Source organism: Pantherophis guttatus, chromosome 1 (assembly GCF_059756535.1).
Source record: "Pantherophis guttatus breed Tessera chromosome 1, ASM5975653v1, whole genome shotgun sequence".
Lineage (NCBI taxonomy): Eukaryota > Metazoa > Chordata > Lepidosauria > Squamata > Colubridae > Pantherophis > Pantherophis guttatus.
In genome coordinates, this window is record NC_142063.1 from 234,246,542 (window position 1) to 234,269,736 (window position 23,195).

A 23,195-nucleotide genomic window follows, 5' to 3' on the forward strand; every position below is an offset into this window, starting at 1 on the left:
AAGCATCCGAGTCAGGTCCCACTCTGCGCAATCACTTGGCTGGTGGCCATGGGAGGGGGAGAAGAGGAAGATAGAGCACTTTTCTGCGCTTACACAGGGCTCACCCCTCACCTGGATCAGCCTGAGGAGTTTGAGGACGTCAAATCAGGGTGTACATTGGTTTCACCCTGCACAACAGTTCCAGTTTCTCATGTGACCCCTTGGGAAAATGAATTGCCCAGCCATGTATAGGTCACATAATGTTGAGAAAAAATATATAATTGGTTTTTATGCAGTTGGAAACATAGAGTTTAACAAGAAATAGTTGTAGAAAGGTATAAGAAAAAAAAATGAGATTGTTTCTTTTCAAATTATCTAATTAGTTAAAGGTAGTTATAAATTGTTTGAATTATCTCTGTCTCTCTGTCTCTATCTATCTATCTATCTATCTATCTATCTATCTATCTATCTATCTATCACCTACCTATCTACCTATCTATCTGTGTCTATGTCTATTTCTATCTATCTATCTATCTATCTATCTATCTATCTATCTATCTATCTATCTATCTATATATCTATCACCTTCCTATCTACCTATCTATGTCTGTCTATCTCTATTTCTATCTATCTATCTATCTATCTATCTATCTATCTATCTATCATCTATCATCTATCTATCTATCTATCTATCTATCTATCTATTACCTTCCTATCTACCTATCTATGTCTGTCTATCTCTATCTATCTACCTACCTACCTACCTACCTACCTACCTATCTACCTATCTACTTATCTACCTACTATCTATCTATGTGACAATTATCTATGTAACAGTAAGGAAAACATCATAGTACTGTACCTCCTCTCAAATTTAAGGATTTCTTTTGTTTAATCATAGTATGATCATCTGGACCATCTGGTGGGAAAAGCCTTGGTTCTTGCAAGCCTTTCCTTTGAGAATCATATTTGCTCTCTTGCTTTTGCTGTGTCCTTGGCCTTGTTTACTCATTTGCAAGACTGTAAGGATGTTTTAAAATTCCATTCAGTAAATGGGAGTATATTGTAAACCAAAAATTCTCAACTTAATCTTGGTTGAGCAGACTTTTGATTTGACTTGACAAAGCAGGAGGTGATAGCAACTGCAACTGCCTGGTGCCTAGTCTGCCCTTTCTTTACTGCCATTAGAAACACTAGGCCTACAGGATCTGATTCTCAGACTCCATGCTACTATGCTCTTTTGTGGTGCACTAATCTGTTGTGCTTGAGGTTGCCAAATCATCTTCAGTCACAACATTGTTTCCTGTTGTGTCTCAGATTTCCTTTTTTTCCTGTTATTGAATAGATAAGTCAATTTTAACTGACAGATGTCCACTTATTAATCCATTAAATCAAAGGCCTACTATATTAAATTTCTGATTCAACTGAGATGCTCTTTGGGGGTACAAATTTCAACACTGCACCGATGTTAATGAGATGCTCAGGGGGTTGCTCAGGCTGCTGGGGATTTGCAGGGGTTCGGGAAACCTCTATGATTCTGGGCAGTTTGGAGAAACCCCAAATCCCACTCCTGGCTGGCCCCGCCCACCCCTCCTGTCCCAGGAGTCCCACGTGGCCCATTTGGATGGAGGTAAGTTCAGGGCGCACGTGGAAGCTCGGGGAGGGCGAAAAACGGGCCTACCGGAAGTCCAGGAAGGCTTTAAAGGGGCTCATTTCTGGCCTCCAGAGGGCCAGAGGCTTGAGGAAAACCTCTGGAACCCAGGGAGGGCAAAAACAGCCCCACACACACTGTGGTGCAGGAGGCCGACTAGGCCACGCCCACCATGGCCATAGCCACGCCCACCCAGCAACCGGGCAGAGAACCCCTTGCTAAAATTTTTGAAGCCTACCCCTGGAGATGCTATGAGTGTTGCTGTGACACTTTTCTATAATGGCTGTTTCATTTGCTCCATTTTCTTGCACTACCCAATGTCATCTTGCAGATGTCACGAAAATTGTCAGACTGACAATTTAAATTATGTCCTCATGTTCTAATGAAAGTCCTGCCAGATCACCGTCAGTTCCTATCACCTTGTGAACTGTTTCCAGGCTTTCTGCAGATTGGAAAGTGGCAAAAGGCTTCAAAATTAACAATGGTTCAGTATCAACTTCAAAGCACTAATTCAAAAAGTCAACCACAGACTCTGCTACTTCAATACAGGCAGTGCCAAGATTTCTCCTATCAGATACATGTTAGTGGTGTTCACTGCATCTGTTCATGCATTTTGTTGCCAACTGAATTTCTTTCAGCATCTCCGTTCCATTTGACTCTGTAATAGTTTCATCTGTGAAAGCCTTGACCCAACTCACCAAACAAGTGTTGTTCTTTCAGTGCCAATAACTCTGAGTTTATCTACATTGTCAGTAACTCCGTATCAAGAATAACAATCCCATATTTTTGCAGTTGCTTCTGGTATCCTCTGTAAGCGTATTAGCTAGAAAGCATGGATGTAAAAGATTATGGAGGAGATTTTTAAGAAACCCATGTACATGTACCCCTGCTGTTTTTTTTTTAAATTTGATTTATATGCCGCCCTTCTCCGGAGACTCAGGGCGGCTTACAATATGTTAAGCAATAGCCTTCATACTTTTGTATATTTTATACAAAGTCAGTTTATTGCTCCCACAATCCGGGTCCTCATTTTACCTACCTTTGAAAGGATGGAAGGCTGAGTCAACCTTGAGCCTGGTGAGATTTGAACTTGCAGTAATTGCAGGCAGCTGATGTTAATAACAGTGCTTTAGTCTGCTGCGCCACCAGGGCTCCTTGGTGAAGACTTGTTGAAGTCTTCTCTGAATGTTCTATTTCAGGTTGTCTTCACCTTATGTCCACAATGAACCCCAAAATTTCTGTTGCCAAGCAAGACAGTTGTTAAATGAGCTTTGCCCCATTTTACAAATTTTCTTGCCACCGTTAAGTAATCACTGCAATTAAATTAGTAACACTTATTTCCTGACAGCGAGAACAATTAATCAGCTTAACTGGTTCCCTCCCGAAGTTGTGGGTGCTCCAATACTGGAGATTTTTAAGAAGAGATTGGAGAGCCATCTGTCTGAAATGATATAAGGCATTGGTGGCAAACCCTTTACTCACAGAGTGCCAAACACCTACGCACTTCGCTTACGCATGGCTCCTCCTGTGCGCTGTGCTCACAACCACACCGTCTGCACATGCACATGGCTTTCATGTGCCCCAGTGTGCTGTGCATGCAACTGCACCATCTGTGCATGCATGTGGCTTTCACGCAGCTCCCCCGTGTACTGTGCACGCAATTGCACCATCTGCGCATGTGTATGGCTTTCACACACATAATGCACGCATGTGAACACCATCTGCGCATGCGGCATGAATGCCATCTGCACATGTGTGCACTGTGTACAGGTACACACACACACACACATGCACAAATGCGCACACATGCACAGGAGAGCTCCAAAGACAAGCTGGGTCCCTGGAATTGCATGCATGCACACTGGAGGCCCAAACACCAGCTGGGCCGCACATGCATGCGCAGCTGCAGATGAGTTGGGTGACAGCTCGCGTGCCTGGAAAGATGGCTCTGCGTGCCACCTCGGGCACGCGTGCCATAGATTCGCCATCACCGGTATATGGTCTCCTGCTTGAGCAGGAATTTGGACTAGAAGACCTCCAAGATCCCTCCCAACTCTGCTATTCTGTTATTCTGTCTTCTATTTAGACTTTTTTGTGAAAATGAAATGATAGTTGTTACCTTCTGCGGTAGTCAAAAAGTCTCTGGATCTGAGACCTTGTTCAGCCTTGCAAGCTGCTAAAATATATGTCCAACTTTAAGGGATTTGCTGATCCCCATGCATTTTTTTCCCCATAATGATCTAACCCTAACTTGGTCCTTCAGCAATTTCATGCCACTCTGAGTCCATCTACCTTGCTGCTGGTCATCCTTTTCTCCTCTTTCCTTCCACCTGTCAGAGCATTACAGCCTTCTTTAGAGAGCTAGATCTTTGCATAATGTATTCAAAGTAGGATAATTTGAGCCTCATTATTGTGCCTTAAGTGAGAACTCTGGGTTGATTTATTTGATGATCATTTTGTTTGTTTTCTTGACTTTCCATAGTATTCTCAGGAATCTTCTCCAACAGCAAAGTTCAAAAGCATCAATGCTCTTCCTATCTTGTTTCTTCAAAGTCCAACTTTGGAGGGAATATCATGGCTTGCATAATTCTGATCTTGGTAGGTATGACACATCAGGGCATTTGAATATCTTTTCCATGCTCTACCAAGTGCTTGTGTGTGGCATATTTCTTGTCTGCTTGTTCCTTTACGATGGTAGATCCTAAAAGGGCAGATGTGATCCACAACTCTGAAATCTTCATTGTCAATTCCAAGGCTGGTTGTTCTGATTATTGTCATTAGTTTGGTATTTATATTTAATTCTAGTCCAATTTTTTCACTGTTCTCTTTTATCTCTATTACAATACAAATCCTTTGCATTTTCAGCAAGCACAATTATAAAGTGTGACATCATGTGACTTCATTGCAGCACTTTCTGTTTTTTTTTTTTAAATCCCAATTTTAATACTTTATAAGTAACTCAGAGCGGTGAACATACATACGCTTCCTTCTTCCTCCTATTTTTCCCACAATAACAACCCTGTGAGGTGAGTTGGACTGAGATTTGATTTGATTTGATTTGATTATATTTTTATACCACCCTTCTCCCGAAGGACTCAGGGCGGTGAACAGCCATAATAAAACAATATACAAGACAAATTTAAAAACCATATTAAAATAATTCAATTTTTGGCCGAATTTAAAATTCCCATTCTACAACCCTTATAAAACCATGTTAAAAACCCATATTTAAAACCCGATTAAAATTATTGTCCCATCAGACCAGCTTGCTGGAATAACAGGGTCTTCAGCACACGACGGAAGACACGGAGGTCGGGGATCCTTCGTATATCCGGGAGCAATTCGTTCCATAGGGCAAGAGCCCCCACAGAGAAGGCTCTCCCCCTGGGAGTCACCAGTCGACATTGTTTGGCCAACGGCACCCTGAGGAGGCTCTCTCTGTGGGAGCGTATCGGTTGGTGGAAGGCAGTCAGTGGCAGCAGACAGTCCTGTAAATATCCAGGCCCTAAGCCATGGAGCGCTTTAAAGGTAGTAACCAACACCTTGGAATGCACACGGAAGACCACCAGTGAGAGAGAATGACAGGACCAAAGTCACTCAGCTGGCTTTTATGCCTAAGGCGAGTCTAGAATTCGTTTCTTGGATTTTAGGCCACCACTTAACCATTACTTCAGATTGGCTCTTGTTCTTGTTGTTAAGTGAATTCCACATCATCACTAAGCAAGGATCTCATGGGACCTTCTGCTGGCTTCCCAATTGACTTTGCTTGTAGGAGGCCAACAAAGAAGGTTGTTCATGATGACCACGTGACTGCAGGATACCGCAACATCGTAAGAATGAGCAAGGCATCAAGTGTCTGGATTGCAATCGTGTGACTATAGGGATGCTGCAACAGATGGAACTTCATGGACTGCTCATAAGTACCACTCATTCATTGTCATTGTTAGATGTAAATGCCTTATTCTCTAATGTGTAAATAGTGTATATAAGAACATCAAGGGTTAATTCATTCTTTGATTCCTAATGTATTCATGACTCATCACTCATTCTCATGACTCCACCCCCTGTGTATATAAGGAGCTACCCTCCACAGTTTCCCTGCTTCTATCTGTGAATATTCAGTGAATATAGAATGCCTTTATGTAAATAAAAAGAGTTGTATTTGAACTCTTAATTCTCTAATGATTTATTGAGTCCGATCCAGAAAAACATCGCAACAATCTGGTAGCAGAGGATGGTTTGATTGACTCAATAAGAACTTAAACATGTCTAAAAGAGATAGGCCCAACACCAGGGCATACAGCAAAGAGATGGAAGAAGATCAAGAAATAATAGATGAACAAAAAGAAAAGGAATTGAAAAGCAGTCCTCTCGGGTCTGAGATATTAAAACTGCTAAGACTCAAAGCAAAAATCAAAAACGTCATAAAAAGCGAAGGAATGACAAAAGGAAAAGAAATTCACGCAAATGAAAATAAGGACTCGAAAACGGTGAGCGATTTACCTACAAATAAAATTACAACGAAAGAGAGAAACACTGATCCCGCGCAAAATTTTGAATGGCAGCCATCTTGTTCTCAACAGACTTCCAAGATGAGCAAAACTGAACCAATCAAAGGACAAAATTCAAAATCTCTGGCGCGAAAAGATCCTCTCGATGCTGAAAACGAAAAGGAAAGACTTTATAACTCAGAAGAATCAGACACGGAAATTGAAGAAACACCAACAGAGATACAAATAGAATCAGCAATAAAAACACTCTTTAATATATTTGGGCCAAAACTAAAAATCACCAGGGAATCGCCAAAGAAGCAAGCGAACGAACCGATGCCTCGGGACCTGCACGCCTACACCCCAACTTCAAGAGCGACGACACCAGAGCCCAGAGAACCTTGCCGATTCCGCCCTACACCAAGGACAGAAGCAAGCGACATCGCTCACAAGAGAAAGAAAAGAACAGCCGTCGTCACCAGGACCCCAAAGACCGAGCCAGAAACCGACTCATCCGAAGAGGAGACGAGCGAGCAAGCGGCGGTGGAGAGAACCTTCCACGATGGAGACAAAGAAAGAATGAGCAACGCGCATGCGCGAAGTCAAGAAAACAACCCGGGAAGATTCGAACTCATGAGGGAACCACACAGACTTGTTGCTGACATCCCTACACCATTCTGCAATTTTCTGCATTTGCAAGACCACGAACTGCCTCAGGTTGTAAGTAACGGCCAAAGTAATATAGGAAACTTGCCTAGTGACTTCCCAAAGTTAAGGGTTGATGGTATTAATCTACAAGAATGGTATCAGCAGCTTCAGGTTATTTTCATGAAAGAGAACTTATTATTTTTTATCACTAATCCTCCAAGAAGACCTTGGACTTTAAAAATAGATAGATTACACCATAGAGCCTTTTTTCTAATAATAGCCAGTATATCTCCTGCAATGTATTATAGCATCAAATCAAATCTGACTGTTTCAGAAATTATTCAATGTATGTTTAATTTGTTCCACAGCGACAGTGTAGCCACTACAACAAGAATGTCCAAAGAATTCTTTTCATCTAGAGTAAAACCAGGGGTTTCTATAAGTGAGCATTTAATATGTTTAAACAAAATAAGGGCTGAACTGCATTTAAGGGGAGAAGTTATTTCAGACCAAACAATGAAAAGTGTTATTATTAACTCACTTGACTCATCATGGGACAATTTCATGTCACATCTTGATACCATTAACTTAGGATATTTATCCATAGAAAGTCTATCCAACAAATTGATAGCTGAAGACAATTCGAGAAAAAATCGATCTAACAATCACACAGAACATAGACCTGTTAGGAAAGTAGCTTTCCAAGAAAAATATAATGAAACATATAGATGCCATAATTGTGGGTCCAAAGAACATAATAGAAGAGATTGCCCCAGATTTTCAAAAGAAAGGCACAGACCAGAATACATGAACAGACACAATCATAGACAGCCTTCTATAGAAAGGCATAGATATAGGAGTCCACCAAATTATAGAGAAAATAGAGGGGGCAGAGAAAGCTCAAGAGATAAAAAATCTGGTTCACTGAATGGACTAAATAAACATGACAATACAAAACCCCAGCAAAGTGAAAATAATAATTGGCTCATCGATTCTGGAGCTACAAACCATACCACTAACAATAAAGATATATTATCTTCTTTTACAGAAGATAAGTTTGTAATAAAAGTAGCCAATCAAGAAAAGGTTCAAGTACTAGGCAGAGGGAATGTAATTTTGTCTGGTTTAGGAAAAATAGAGGGGGTATTGTTAATACCCGAAATACCTCATAACATATTGAGTGCCATAAAACTAAGTAGGGACTCTGGTATTAATATAACTTTCTCAAAGGGAGAAGCAATCCTAGAGAAAAACAAAAGTAAAATAGGTACTGTGATAATTAAAGGGGGCTTGCCCTACCTCATAACAAAAGAAGAATGGCTACATAATATTGATTCAAATGTTGAAGAATGTATAGAAATAGATGATGAAAATGTTAGCAATAGTGACGATGATGATTGTATAATATCACATGATCAGAATGATGCACCCAACATAAAAAAACCAAAGATAGGTAAACCAATCCATGATGAGTGTGCTCACATCTTACATAGGAAGTTAGGCCATGCCAGCTTTCCTGTAGTACAAAAAATGACTGAACACGCAGAAGGTGTCAAAATAAAAAATTGTGAAAACTATTTGGAATGCTCAGTATGTAAGTCTACAAAACTAAAAACTAGCCCCAGACCAAAAAAATCTGCCAGATCAACTAACAAAATTTTTGACTTAGTACACATGGACCTAGTAGGACCACTTACTCCATCAATCACATATAGAAAACGTTATTTTCTAACAATAGTGGATGATTATAGCCGTTATGGTTTTGTTTACACATTGAAACATAAAGATGAGACTTTTCAAAAATTTAAGGAATTTTATAAACGCATAGAGACACAACATAATATTAGAATAAAGCAAATTATGACAGATAGAGGATGTGAATTCATGTCTAAAGAATTCTCTCAATGGCTAAAGGATAGAGGAATGCTACATTACACTTCCAGTCCATTTTCTGTGTTCCAGAACGGAATTGCAGAAAGGAAAAATTCCACACTACAAACTATGATTAGATGTACATTAGAGGATGCTGGCTTAAGTAAACAATTTTGGTCAGAGGCATTACACTATTCAAATTATACACAAAATAGGACCTGGTCCAGTATTATAAATAAAACACCATACGAAGTGATGTATAATAGAAAACCAAAATTGGCACATATGCATATTTTTGGAGTCACTGCAGACGTACACATACCCAAACAATTGAGAAGAAAGGGAGAAAATGTATCCAGAAGACTTAGATTCATGGGATATGAAACTGGTACAAAAGGATATAGATTCATTGATGGCAATAATAAATTTATAGTTTCCAGAACAGCCGTGTTCCATGAACAGGCCAACTGGTCTAAATTACATTTAAATGAAATATTCCCAAATAAACACATAGAAACAAAATATCATAAGGAAGGAACTGTAGATAAACAAAATATTAACAAACATGAAAACAAGACCAAAACCTGGACAAATAGCCAGTACAAAATAAAAACTGATACACTAACAAAAAAGGAGGCAAGATATATGCATGACAACAATAGTAAACCAGAAAGAACAATTAGGAACAACAGGAACAAGATGCCAGATAAATATAAAGATTACGTAATGAATGTAAATAGTGAACCAATAACACCTAATACGTACGAAGAAGTACTGAAACTTCCTCGCGAAGAAAAAGAGAAATGGGAACTAGCCATGAAAAAGGAAATGGAAAGTTTGAAAGGATTAAATGTGTTTACTCCCACAACTGCACCTAAGGACAAAACTATTATTGGTACCAGGTGGATATATAAAATTAAAAATTTGGAAGGAGGCAATAACCTGTACAAAGCTAGATTAGTTGCCCAAGGTTACGCACAAAAATATCCAGAGGACTATACAGACACATATTCCCCTACTGTGAGGACAGAGAGTGTCAAAACAGCTTTGGTGGTAGCATCAGCACTTAACCTTGATGTATTTCAATATGATATACAGACTGCGTACCTACACGCAGAGTTAGATAAAGAAATCTATGTAAGGGCCCCTCACAGCCAATACACAAATAAAAATGAAACTTGGTTGTTAAACAAAAGCTTATATGGATTGAAACAATCCGGTAAAAGATGGTATGATTGTTTGGTAAAGGTGCTCAAGACTATGGATTTTAACACCACATCTGCTGATAATTGTTTTTTTGTCAAAAAGAATGATGACTGTATTGAGTTTGTATTGATTTATGTAGACGATATTTTATATATTGGAAAACATAAAGGAAGAAGAGAAATTTTTGTGAACAAGCTGAATGAACATTTTTCACTAAAATCTTTAGGTAAGGTAAATAAGTATCTTGGTGTACAGATCAGTAAAACAAAAAAAGGGTTCCAGCTTACTCAAAAGGATAAAATTGTAGAACTTCTAAACAAATGTAATTTGAACAATGCCAAAACATGTGATACCCCCATGCAAACTGACTTTCTCAGAAATACTGATGAGTCATCTCCTGAATTTAAGGATAACACATTTTATAGATCAATCATAGGTTCACTTCTTTATATATCTAATTGGACTAGGCCAGATATAGCCTTACCACTTAATTTACTGTCCAGATATGTCAGTAAACCAACAATGTACCATTGGGAAGCTGTCAAAAGGATTTTGAGGTACCTGAAAGGCACTTTAGATTTTTGCCTTATATTAGAACCAAATGGCAACAAGGAACCAAGACTCATATGTTATGCAGATGCGGATTGGGCAGGAGACACATCTTGCAGAAAAAGTACATCAGGTTATATTTTCTTTTTAAATGATTGTCCAATTTATTGGTATACCGGCAAACAAGAACTGGTAGCTACTTCAACTACAGAAGCAGAATATGTCTGTTTATCCAAATCTGCAAATAACCTTGTGTGGTTTAATGACTTAATTTCAGAGGTTTGGAAGAAACCTATTTTACCCTTTATCATAAATGAGGATAACAAAGCAGCCATTGAAATCTCCAGATCTGATGCTATTGGACAAAGGTCCAGACATATAGATATAAAGTTTAAACATGTAAGACAATTATCTCAAGACGGTTTTATAAAAGCTGTGCATTGTGATACTTCGGAACAGATAGCTGACATTTTAACAAAGCCTTTACCATCCAAACAACATAAATATTTAACTTCCAAATTGCATGTATTGTATTGTCCCGAATCTGAATGTAATTGGTGTTGTGTAAATAATCGGCATTTAGAGGGGGATTTGTTAGATGTAAATGCCTTATTCTCTAATGTGTAAATAGTGTATATAAGAACATCAAGGGTTAATTCATTCTTTGATTCCTAATGTATTCATGACTCATCACTCATTCTCATGACTCCACCCCCTGTGTATATAAGGAGCTACCCTCCACAGTTTCCCTGCTTCTATCTGTGAATATTCAGTGAATATAGAATGCCTTTATGTAAATAAAAAGAGTTGTATTTGAACTCTTAATTCTCTAATGATTTATTGAGTCCGATCCAGAAAAACATCGCAACAGTCATCTCAAGCTTGAATAAATGAATGCTTATTAAGTAAAGGCCACAAAGTGTTCCAGTACTCAAATTATTTCATAATATCTAATATTCCAATCCATTTGGACAGAGTTGGTTTGGATACAGTTCTTGCAGCATCTCCAAGGATGAGCATCCGCAATTTCTTCTTGATTGCCCAGTGAAGCCATTGTTGGCTGTATGAGAGCTGTATTCAGATCAGCACATTAAGTAAGAGCTTAGCTGCTGCTATGCATGTTGTGTCAATCAGTTGTGCATGAGATATAACAACTAGCAAAGCTGCTGCAAATTGCAGTGTATGACTAAACGATACAAGCCGGCATTACAGAAGGATTGTTTTTAGGGCAGTAGTTTAGATTTATTTTTTAATTTGAGACAAAGTAATACAAATACATGTGTTTGTATATAATATAGTACAGAACATCTAGCTTCAAGATTAGCTTGACTTTTCCTATACAGTAAAAATCTCTTTCCAGCTGACAACGAACGGCAGAATTCACAGCAAAAAAACAACTTTCCTTCTCAATCTTTCAAATCTTTCAGATACAATGATAGAAACCTCTATTATAATACAATTCCCAGTCTCCATTAGCATCTTGCTCTGCCCATCTGCCAACATTAATCCCTTCTTCAGCCCTCTACAGAAATATACAAGTTTGCTTTGTTTTTTTTTAGTTTGTTTTATTTTTTAAAAAAACACCTATGACACTTAAATAGCTTTCTAAATATTTCTGTTCCATTCAGCACAGACTCCTCAGGAGGCAATAGCTCTCAGAAAGAGCCTAAGACTGGGAAAATATCTTACCTAAACAGGGTATCAGGTTTACAGACATTGCAGCCAAAAAGTCTTAGGACTTCCAGACACAATGAAGGTTCAGTGAAGACATTTGATATGAGTTTTCCACAGAGTTTTGCCAATCAAATAAGTAATACTGCACACTGTTTGGCTCTTCTGATGGTGTCCATTCAATTGTCTGCATTCCCCTGCCTCCCGGCTCATTTTTCTCCCCTTACAGTAACATGTGGCTTCTGAAAGAACCTCATCATCTCTTGATGGGCTTGTTCCTTAAGGTTTTACTTAAAGCTAAGAGTGAGATACTATTTTGTTGTGGCCAATCTGTTCCCTTTGCTAAATTGTCCAACAATAGGTTTACAACTAAACTTGATTTAAGGGCAGCAACAATTAACAAAGTATTCCAATTTTAGTGCTTGGCTTTGTATTCTGTGATACCATCAATCTTTGCTCTTCACCCTAAAGAAAGTTCCAAGATTAATTGTTCCCAAAAATAGTTCTGCCTATATGTTCAGATGCCTAGGAGAACTTGAATTGTTTTTCAAACTTGTCTTACTTTAACCTCACAAAAAAAACAGAAATCACAGGAGGTCGTTTAGTCTTGTTCCTAATCAATTTGAGTCCATTTCTGGTTGCATCCATAGGAGTTCCTGTAAATAAAATCAATTTAAAAGATGCTGTTGAATCTGGAATCCTAAGAAGAATATTGGACTAAAATAGCATGCATTATCATATCATAAATTTAGTTACTTATGTCTTAACTAATATAAGAGTTATTTATCTTTATAAATACGTAAATGACTCATTAACTTTCTTCCAGTAAATCCCATGGTATCAATGGACTGATGGGCTGATGCTTTGTACCTTTAAAGGATTGCTCTTCCTACATATCCAGATTGCTCAGAAAGATTAACTGTGTTTACTAACTTTGCCTAAGAGATTAATAGAAGCAGACAAAATTACCTGCAGGGAGTTTGTTTATTTCAACATTTTGGAGACTCCCTTAATTCGATTCAAAGGAAAAAGAACACTTGCAACTCTACCTTAGTATTTATGTTCCACCTTTACTGGCATATGTCAAAAGAGGTCAGAAAGGTGGAAGAGGAGCCCTCCCATTCTCTGAAACCTGTGGTGCCTGTCTTTCTGCTGCTTTGAACTAGATGCTGATTTTGAAGTTTTGGGTTTTCCTTTTTTTTTAAAGTTCTTTATTTTTGTATGCTGCTCTGAAAGCCAGCTGCTATTAGGAGACAAATATTGGGGGAGATTATGATAGAGTGAAATAGTTCCACTGTTACCTTACCAAACAGGAAAATCAACACCGCTCTGAAGAGAGATGGAAAGAGTGTCTGTCTCAGTGTAAAACTGGTCCAGATCATATGTAGCATACATGTCTTTTCTCCTGGCAGCTTGCCTAAATGAATGAGAATATCAGATATGCAGAGCAGTATCTTGGGAATCGGGAATTAACAAAACTAAAAGATAAGAATAGAACTCTAGTACTCTACTGATTCCTAATAATAGATTAAAAACTCAGAGTATTACACACTGTAAGTGAAAATTGAGTCTTGGTGGCGCAGCAGACTAAAGTGCTGTTAAGTAGCACCAGCTGTCTGCAATTACTACAAGTTCAAATCTCACCAGGCTCAAGGTTGACTCAGCCTTCGATCCTTTCGAGGTAGGTAAAATGAGGACCCGGATTGTGGGGGCAATAAACTGACTTTGTATAAAAAAGAACACCACTTGGGGGGGGGGCGAAAGCCCTACTAAGCAGGTATATACAAAAGTATGAAGGCTATTGCTTAATGCATTGTAAGCCGCCCTGAGTCTCCGGAGAAGGGCGGCATATAAATCGAACCAATAAATAAATAATAAATAAATAAATAAAATTGGTTGGTAAAATATTAAATAATTGAAATATTTGACAGGTATTAAAAGATGTGCTATAAATGCAAACAAGGCTAATCAATAATATAGAATGATTTTTTTAAACATGCTTTTTGCATTTCATTCTTATCTATTCCATGTCACTGTTCCTTTAAGTGGGTAGGTGGGGTATCCTATACAGTGCATTCAGAAAGTATTCAGACCCCCTTCACGTTTGTCAACTTTGTTATGCTGCAGCCTGATTCTACAGTTGTTGAAATTAATTTTTTTTCTCATGAATCTACATTCAGTACTCCATAATGACAAAGTGAAAACAAACACATTAAATTTAGCTCTAGTGCCTACCATTTGTCTTGATATTGCTTGGAGTTTACAAAAGAGCACCTGAAGGACTCTCAGACTGGGAGGAACAAACTCTAAATGGGCTTTCATGTGTTTTGAACTGAGGAGAGGCTTCCATCTAGTCACTCTGCCATAAAGCTCAGATTGGTGGATGGCTGCAGTGATGGTTGTCCTTCTGGAACTCTGTCCCATCTGCACACAGGATCCCTGGAGCTCAGTCAGAGTGACCATTGGGTTCCTGGCCACTTCTCTTACTAAGGCCCTTCTCCCTCGACTGCTCAGTTTTACTGGGCAACCAGCTCTTGGAAGAGTCCTGGTTGTGCCAAACTTCTATTTGAGAATTATGGAGGCCACTGTGCTCTTAGGAACCTTCAGTGCAGCGGAAATTTTATTGTAGCCTTCTCCAGATCTGTGCCTTGCAATAATCTGATTCCTGTCCTGAGCTCGGCAGGCAGTTCCTTTGACCTTGTGGCTTTTGCTATGCTAATGTATGCATTGTCAGCTGTGAGCTCTTCTATAGAGAAGTGTGCGCCTTTCCAAATCATGTCCAATCAATTTAATTTACCACAGGTCAATTTCATTCAAGTTGTAGAAACTTGTCAGCAACGATCAAGAAAAAAACGAGAGGCACCTGAAGTAAATTTCACGTGTTGTTGTAAAGGGTCTGAATATTTATGCCAATGTGGTATTTTGGTTTTTTTCTTTTTAATAAATGTTATAGACATTTCTAAAATTTTGTTTTCACTTTGTCATTATGGAGTACTGAATGTATATTTATTAGAAAAGAATGAATTTCAACAACTGTAAAATCAAGCAGCAAATTTCTTAATACTTCTTCTTTGTCTTATTTTCCCCACAACAACCCTGTGAGGTAGGTTGGGCTGAGAGAGAGTGACTGACCGAAAGTCACCCAGATGGCTTTCATGCCTATCTGGCCAATAACACTGTTGGTATATCTCATTATTTATCATTTATCAACAATAATTTTTTTAAAAAAAACTTCACCATGCAACCGTTTTTGTTTTTAATTTAAGACTGCTGTGTTTAATCCTAAATTGTGTTAAGGTATCAGATTCGTGCAGATTTAATGGTATGAATTTGGCCTTTCTTATAACTTCGCTGAAAACAGTGTGAAATTGTTTAGAAGACAGAATTGCAGCTTTCTTCCTTCCATGCACATGGGAGAGAAAGGAATGTATGTAAACAACTGTTTCTTATGTACAATAATTCACTTAATCTGTGGGTCTTAGTTTTGAACTATAAAGCAGTGATTCTCAAACATTTTGGACTCAGAACCTCTTTAGAGTCTTTTAAAAAGAGCTTTGGTTTATGTGGATTCTACTTATACTGTATTATTATTATATTTTGATTCTATCTTTTTAATAAATAACTCAAGAGATTAACATATTTAATGTTCCAGCCTTCTGTTTTCCTCACAACAACATCGTAAAATAGAAATTAAAATCAAGAAATTTTTAAACATGTATTTGACTTTGCGGGCCAAAGATCACATTTAAGTCGTGTGTAGCATAAAGCTCTAATGACATTATTCTAAAATAAAGATTTCTATAAGCTTGTGTCACAGTCATCCAGGATGTTTTAGAGCAGAGGTTTGCTACCTTTCTGGCTCCAGGAACGAGTTTCAGAAGAAAAATGGTCTTCTACAGACTGGTGGTAGATAGGGGATGGTTTTGCGCAGGCAATGTTCATCCCATGCATATGTAGATGAAGCTTTGCTCACTCGCTTGCCCACTTCTTGCAAGGCCTGGTTCCCAACAAGCCACGGACTGGTACTGGTTGGGGATCCTGTTTTGGAGGACATCTCCAAAATTTCTAGAAGAATTGCTAGCAAGTAAAAAATGTAGAAGTCCAGGAAATTGTAGTTTCTTCTGCCAATTCATGATATTTGAGAAAAACTGTTCATGTAAGCCTCACAAGACTATTTCCTACTGTTCTTTCACAAGTTTTATGCCTTTAATGTTTGCAAAACCATTTAAAGGGAGTAGCCTAATTATATCCTCTAATTAACTTCCCTCCCTTGAGAGTTACAGCAGGTAGCAGCATTCTAGCCAAGGTTGGCTGATCTCAAAACAGGTGAGTAGGGTTTGACCTGGATAGTACTTGGATGGGACTGCAGACTAGAATGAAAACAAAAAATCCATCAGGTCACTTTCATATTGCCATCAAAACAACAATATAGACAATTTCATTTACCAATCAAGATTGGAATTTGACACAAGGAAGACTGCTTTTAGTCCCAAAAAGCTTCTTGAAAGCTTCTAGATGTGACAACACCACTCCAAGCACATAGAGAACAAAATTCGGTGGTAGGGGAAAAAAAAGAACATGATACGATCTTTGTACTATTTGTTAGGCTTCATCTTGCGGTAAGAATTTCCAGACCACCCATCTCTGCCCAAAACGGGCATGAAAAAATCTTAACAGGGAGTATTGTAGCTGAGACTATGACAACTACCCTATTCTTCCATATTTATGAAAAAGAAATCTGATTTGGGAAAAGACAAAACAACTATTGAATAATCATAGTATGAGTATCCTACCTGTGAGTACAGGTTATTCTTCAATGATAGCTTGGCATGGAAGATTTCATTCTCAGAAAAGTCATTTTATTTATTAGATTATAATCTATCACTCCTCAAATACATACCAGTTAGCCAGTTTCAGTTTCACAATATCTGCCTTGTAAAGAAGATTCATCTGAAAATGTGTGATTAGCCTATAGTTAGCCAGGAACTTTCTGTCACTGAAGGTGAATTTGAATCTGGGTCTCCTTCAATACACTGGCTTTTCATTTGATCCCATTAAATTAGAGCTAATGTAGAATGAATTAGGAGACAAAAATGGTTAGTAACTTTTGTTATGTGTTATAACAATTACTAACATATGTTAGTAATTCAATCTCACAATGGGAAATCTTAAATTCTGCTAAACCACTGATTACTTAATCATGGTTAAATAAACATTACTTGCAAGGGGTTAGGTAACATACACTATAGTTTATAAATAATAATGCCTCGTTTACACATGTTAAGCCAAAACCAAACAAAACACATTATGGCTTATTATCAGACTATTATTAAAAGTATTGTAGTTAATAGTTATGCGTATATGTATATAATACACCTCTACTTCTGTAAGTAAAATATTTCATGTGGGGCTACCAATGGACTTGTCACCTAGTCCAGCGGTTACCAACTGATGGTTCACAGAAAAATTATTTGCATTTTTTATATTGCACCAAATTAGGGGTCCTCAAACCATAGCCCCTGGGCTGGATACGTGCAATGAACGCTTGTGTTACTGCAGAGAGTCTCCCCCTTCGGGGTCTTTTTGTGTGGGGCAGAAGGGGGCAGAAATTCCAACCTGGGGTCTGCTTCGGCCTCCTGGTGCGGAGCTTTGGGCGAAGGCTGGAGGGAAGCGCCACTGGTGGCAAAGAGTCGGAGGGCCTTGTTCCAGTGAGACTGCCTCATGGCCTAGAACTGACTAATCATCTCAGCCCACTGAGCCTCCAGGCGCCGGTACCTGGCCTTGCACTCCCACAGGACTTCCCTCTGCTTGGAAAGCCTATGCTCGTAGTCCTCAGTGAGGTGCTTCTGCTGAGCCTCCTTCTCGGTCAGATCCAATTTGAACTGAGCCAGCTGTTTTGCCAACTCTTTCTCGTGATGGCTGCTTAGCTCCAACAACTGCTTCCTGTTGGGGCCCTAGATGGGTGGGGCGAGTAGAGGCTGGCAAGGCGCCACTCGACATGAGTGACATCAAATTGGCATGTCTACCCAGTCACATGACCACCTAGCCACGCCCATCCAGCCGGTCATTAGGCAGATCATATCAGTGGTCCCCGGAATTTAAAATTATGAATTTAGTGGTCCCTGAGGTCTGAAAGGTTGGTGACCCCTGAACTAGTCCACACCCCATGAACTTCATCTGGACATTTAGGAACTGAAGGATAGTAAGTTTATGCTGCACATTTGTTTTTCCTTAAAATTAATTAGATTGAAGAGAAATGACCCAAGTTATTTTTTCAAAAGTATTGCTGTAACTACCCACTAATTATTATATAATGCCATGGTACTGTGATAATGTATAGTTTATACCATATATTTGTGTGAATCCACACGTATGAAGACCACATATAAAATAGATAATAGGATCAAAGTTCTGGGAGAGTGCAATCTGTGCATCATGTGGAGAATGACACCTTCAAAGAAGACATGGTAAAAAGCAATTTTCATAGGAAGAGATGGCTCCAAAATAGTTTCTTCTCATGTGACGTTCATGAAGCAAAGGCACTCAGATGGAAAAGTTGCCAAGAGGTGTGAAAATCTACCAATGTGAGATTGAGTTGTCAAATCCTGATGGAAATTTAAAAAGTAGACAGGAATTGTAGCCCTTTGAAACCACTGGCCAACTAAATTTTGACTTTAAAAAGGGATTGATGACTACTTGAACAAAGAAAATGAGCAATACAATTGGCATTTGTTTTGTATGCTTCAGGTTTCATGATTTTTTTTAAAAAGGCAACATAAAGATCCTCTTCACAATTCTCTGATAACACTTCCATTTATACCATCAGGCTGGTCCTTTTTTTAATTTAGTAGATATGAATGTGAGATTTATAACACTGAAGTCCCAGCTGCCATTGTTAGATGGATCCCACAGTTACTGTGTCCATTTGCAATCTCTTGCTGGGTTCCCCATTGACTTTTTATCAGAAGCTGGCAATGAAGGTCGCAAATGGAGATCATGTGACCCACAGGACGCAGTAACGTCATAACTGTGAGCTGGTTACCAAGCATCCAAATCACAATCATGTTACACAGAACACTGTGATGGCCACAGTTACAAGGATCCATAATAAGCCTCTCTTGTTTAGCCCCACTGTACTTTCAAATGTGGCTGTATGAGTGGTCATTCAATGAGGACAATCTATATTTCCAAAGGAGCAAAGTGAAGATATCTCCAAAATTCAGTACTAATCAAAAAGTATATATAATGGTGTAATGTAAGATTCAGAAAATCGAAGCACCTATCTTTAATTGACAACTGCATGTTTTTAAAGATGTCTTTGGAACTGAAAAGAACCCCTACCAATTTAAAGAATGTTGTTCAGAATTTTTGAAAATGTGTTTCAGATTTGTACATGAAATTCCATGAAAACTATATGGTATCCTGGGAATTACATTCAGTTTGAGAATAACCACCCTGCCCCAAACTGTGAGGCTTTTAAAATCTTGCATTTATCAATATACAAAAAAAACAACCCTCTTTGTGTACCTTGTTCATATTTAATATAATTATTTGAGAGATGTCACATAAGATAAGACTACAGTACCTTATTAGTTAATAAATTAAATATATTTACCAAAATATCTTTGATAGAATAGAATGGAATTGCTATTGGCACCAATCCCAATTTAGATCAGAAGGGATTAATTGAGTGCATCACAACTAGAATCGAAGTATGTTCAGAAATAAGCAATGAAATATTATCAGCATATCAAAGGCTGATCGCAAACATAGCAGACAGATCCTTCCCAAACATAGCAATTAACCGTGTTTTCATTGCTGTTTAGTTTGCAAATGATCTATGATGTAAACATTTGACTTGTTTTCTCCTTTAATTTATTTGTTTATTTATTTGTATCCTGCCTTTATTATTTTTACAAATAACTCAAGGTGGTGAAACATATCCAGCACATCTTCCTCCTCCTATTTTCCCCACAAACACAACACTGTGAGGTGAGTTGGGCTGAGAGAGAATGAGTGGTCCAAAGACACCCAGCTCGCTTCCATGGCTAAGGTGGGACTTCAACTCATGGTCTCCCACTATTTAGCCTGGTGCCTTAACCACTAGACCAAATTGGCTGTCATATACAAGTGGTCCTTGACTTATGATCACAATTGACCCCAACATTTGTTGCTAAGCAAGACAGTTGTTAAATGAGTTTTGCTCTATTATGAGACCTTTCTTGCTATAGTTGTTAAGTGAATCACTGCAACTGTTAAATTAGTAACATGGTTGTTAAGAGAACCTGGCTTCCCCATTGATATTGTTTGTCAGAAGCTTGCAAGAGGTGATCACATGACCCCGAGACACTGCAACCATCTGCAAATGCAAGATAGTTGGCAAGCATCCAAATTTTTATCACATGACCACGGGGGTGCTGCAATGGTCATAAATGTGAAAAGTCACTTTTTTAGTGCTGTTGTAACTTTGAACAGTCACTAAATGAATGGTTGTGAGTCAAGGACTACATGTATAGAAATTACATGAACTTCGAATCGGAATCAGAATAGAATAGAGCTGGAAGGGACTTTGGAGGTCTTCTAGTCTAGCCCCCTGCTCAAGCAGGAGATCCTATACCATTTCAGACAAGTGATTGTTCAGTCTCTTCTTAAAAACATCCAGTGATGAAGCACCCACAACTTTTGGAGGCAAGATGTTCCACTGGTTAATTGTCCTCATGGTTAGGAAGTTTCTCCTTAATTCCAGGTTGCTTCTCTCCTTGATTAATTTCCATCCATTGTTTCTTGTCCTGCCCTCTGGTGCTTTGAAAAATAAACTGACCCCCTCCTCTTTGTGGCCATCTTTCAAATACTAGAATACTGCCATAGACTTAGACTTACTTTGTCACTTTGAATGTACACTAATTGGCATACATTAAAATGAAATTCCATTGCATATAGTTCTCAAAGGGTCTCCACCTCTAATATACACTACATAAACATGACAAAATGAAATGAAATAAAATAAATAAATAAATATGCATATACCCACATATATTACATGACACAGAGAAACAACAGTCTAGTTCAGATGTATACATGTACATGGCGACAGAAACAAATCTTGCAAGTTTACCAGACAGATGGCATAGGGAACAAAGCTGTTACAGAATCTCGTAGTCCTGCTAGAAATGCTCTGAAACCTCCTCCCAGAGGAGAGCAATAGAAACAGACCGTGAAGTGGGTGTGTGGGTCTCTAACAATGCTTTGAGCTCTAACCACATAGTGCTTACAAGCAGTATCTTGAATGACAGGAAGCAAGCCTCCTATACTCTTCTCTGCTGTCCTTACCACTCTCCGAATGGACTTTCTATCTGAGGCGCTGCTGCCACCAAACCAAACAGGGATGCTTCAGCTTGTTATACTTCAGCTTCTTGCTTATATTGTCAGGTGAATGCAGGGTAGAATAATCGATGAGTTGACTCTAAAAACAAAACCTGTGATTATTTTCTACTGGAATGACCTTCTTCCTGCTATGATTTTTAGAGATCCATTCTTGAAGTTGCTGCTTGTGGATTATTTGTTTGTATCTCAACTGTCTCTCATTTTCCAAGGAACTCATGTTGGTGTCCTTTTAGGGGAAAGAATGAAAGCCAGAGTTTTCCTGTTTTCATGTACTAGTAAAGTTTCATAACACGAGTCAAGTTATGTTTGACAAGGCCTCATCACCCAGGCATTGTTTGGAGACGTGGCTCAGGCTATGATTACTTTAGATGCATGTGAATCTGAACCCAAGCCAAAGTTGCTTGGGTGTGAAACTAAAATCAATTTGGTATGAGACTAAAATCAATGTTTAATATAACAGCTAGCTGATACTGCACTAAACCATTGTTCGCTTAATGATGCTTACTGAATAATCCACAATGACTGGGATCTACACACTGCACTAAGCCATAAACTGTGGTGGAAATAAAAACCTCAATTTATAGAACACACTAAGCTAAAATTAAACCAACTTCATTAGGTGATGCGAAAGAAGGAAATTATACTGAATTGTATAAAAGATTTAGGATAGCAATACAGGTAATCCTCAATTTATGACCACAATTGAGCCTGAAATTTATGTTGCTAAGTGAGAAATTTGTTAAGTGAGTTTTGCCCCATTTTATGATTTTTTTTGGGGCCACATTTGTTAATTGAATCCCTGCAGTTGTTAAATTAGTAACACAGTTATTAAGTGAATCTGGCTTCCCCATTGATTTTGCTTGTCAGGTTGCAGAATGTGATCGCCTGATCCCAAGATGCTGCCAACTATCATAAATGTCAGTCAGCTGTCAAGCATCTGAATTTTGATCACATGACCACGGGGATGCTGCAACAGTCACAGGTGTGAAAAATGGTCATAAGTCACTGTTTTTTCAGTGCCGTTGTAACTTTGAACAGTCACTAAATGAACTGTTGTAAGTCCAGGACTACCTGTAGCAAAATAACTTGTTTTAAAATAAATTGTTACCTGCATAACTCAATAGGAAAAGTAACCTGAGTGGGTTGGACCTGGAATTACAGCAGTTTAAGTCTGACCTCTGCCCACTTTCATTCTCTGAGCTGGGTTGAATGGTTGGACTAGATGACCTACAAGGTCCCTTCCAACTCTGTTAATCTGTTAAATTAATCTGATGGAGTCTTTTCTCTATTTGTTTTTTTTTTGGGGGGGGGGGGTCTTCTGCTCCTAATTCCTTCCCATTCTTTCTAGGGATGCAGTTGAAGAGGCCTGGGAGGCAAAAGGATACAGAAACCCCAAACAGCCCTTTGCTGCCATTGACCATGGGGTATTTGTAGCCCAACTATAGAAGCTTTAATGGGGGGAAAAAAAACCTCTCCAAGAATCCCTTGTATGTGTATGGAGAGGTAGAAAAAACAAAGTACCATCACCCAGATACATTTATGCTAAAAACAGTCTGGTTAGCTAGCTCACCTAAAAAAACAAAACAAAACCCCCTCATCTCTCACTTATTCATTGTTATGGCTTTTGTTTTAAATTGGAGGCGCTTTTAATTGTACTGTACAGAAAAAAAATACCCCTCACGAGTGCCCCTCCCTTTGCTGGGATATTTAAATAGGCTGCCTAAAGGAGAATGAATCCGAATTGC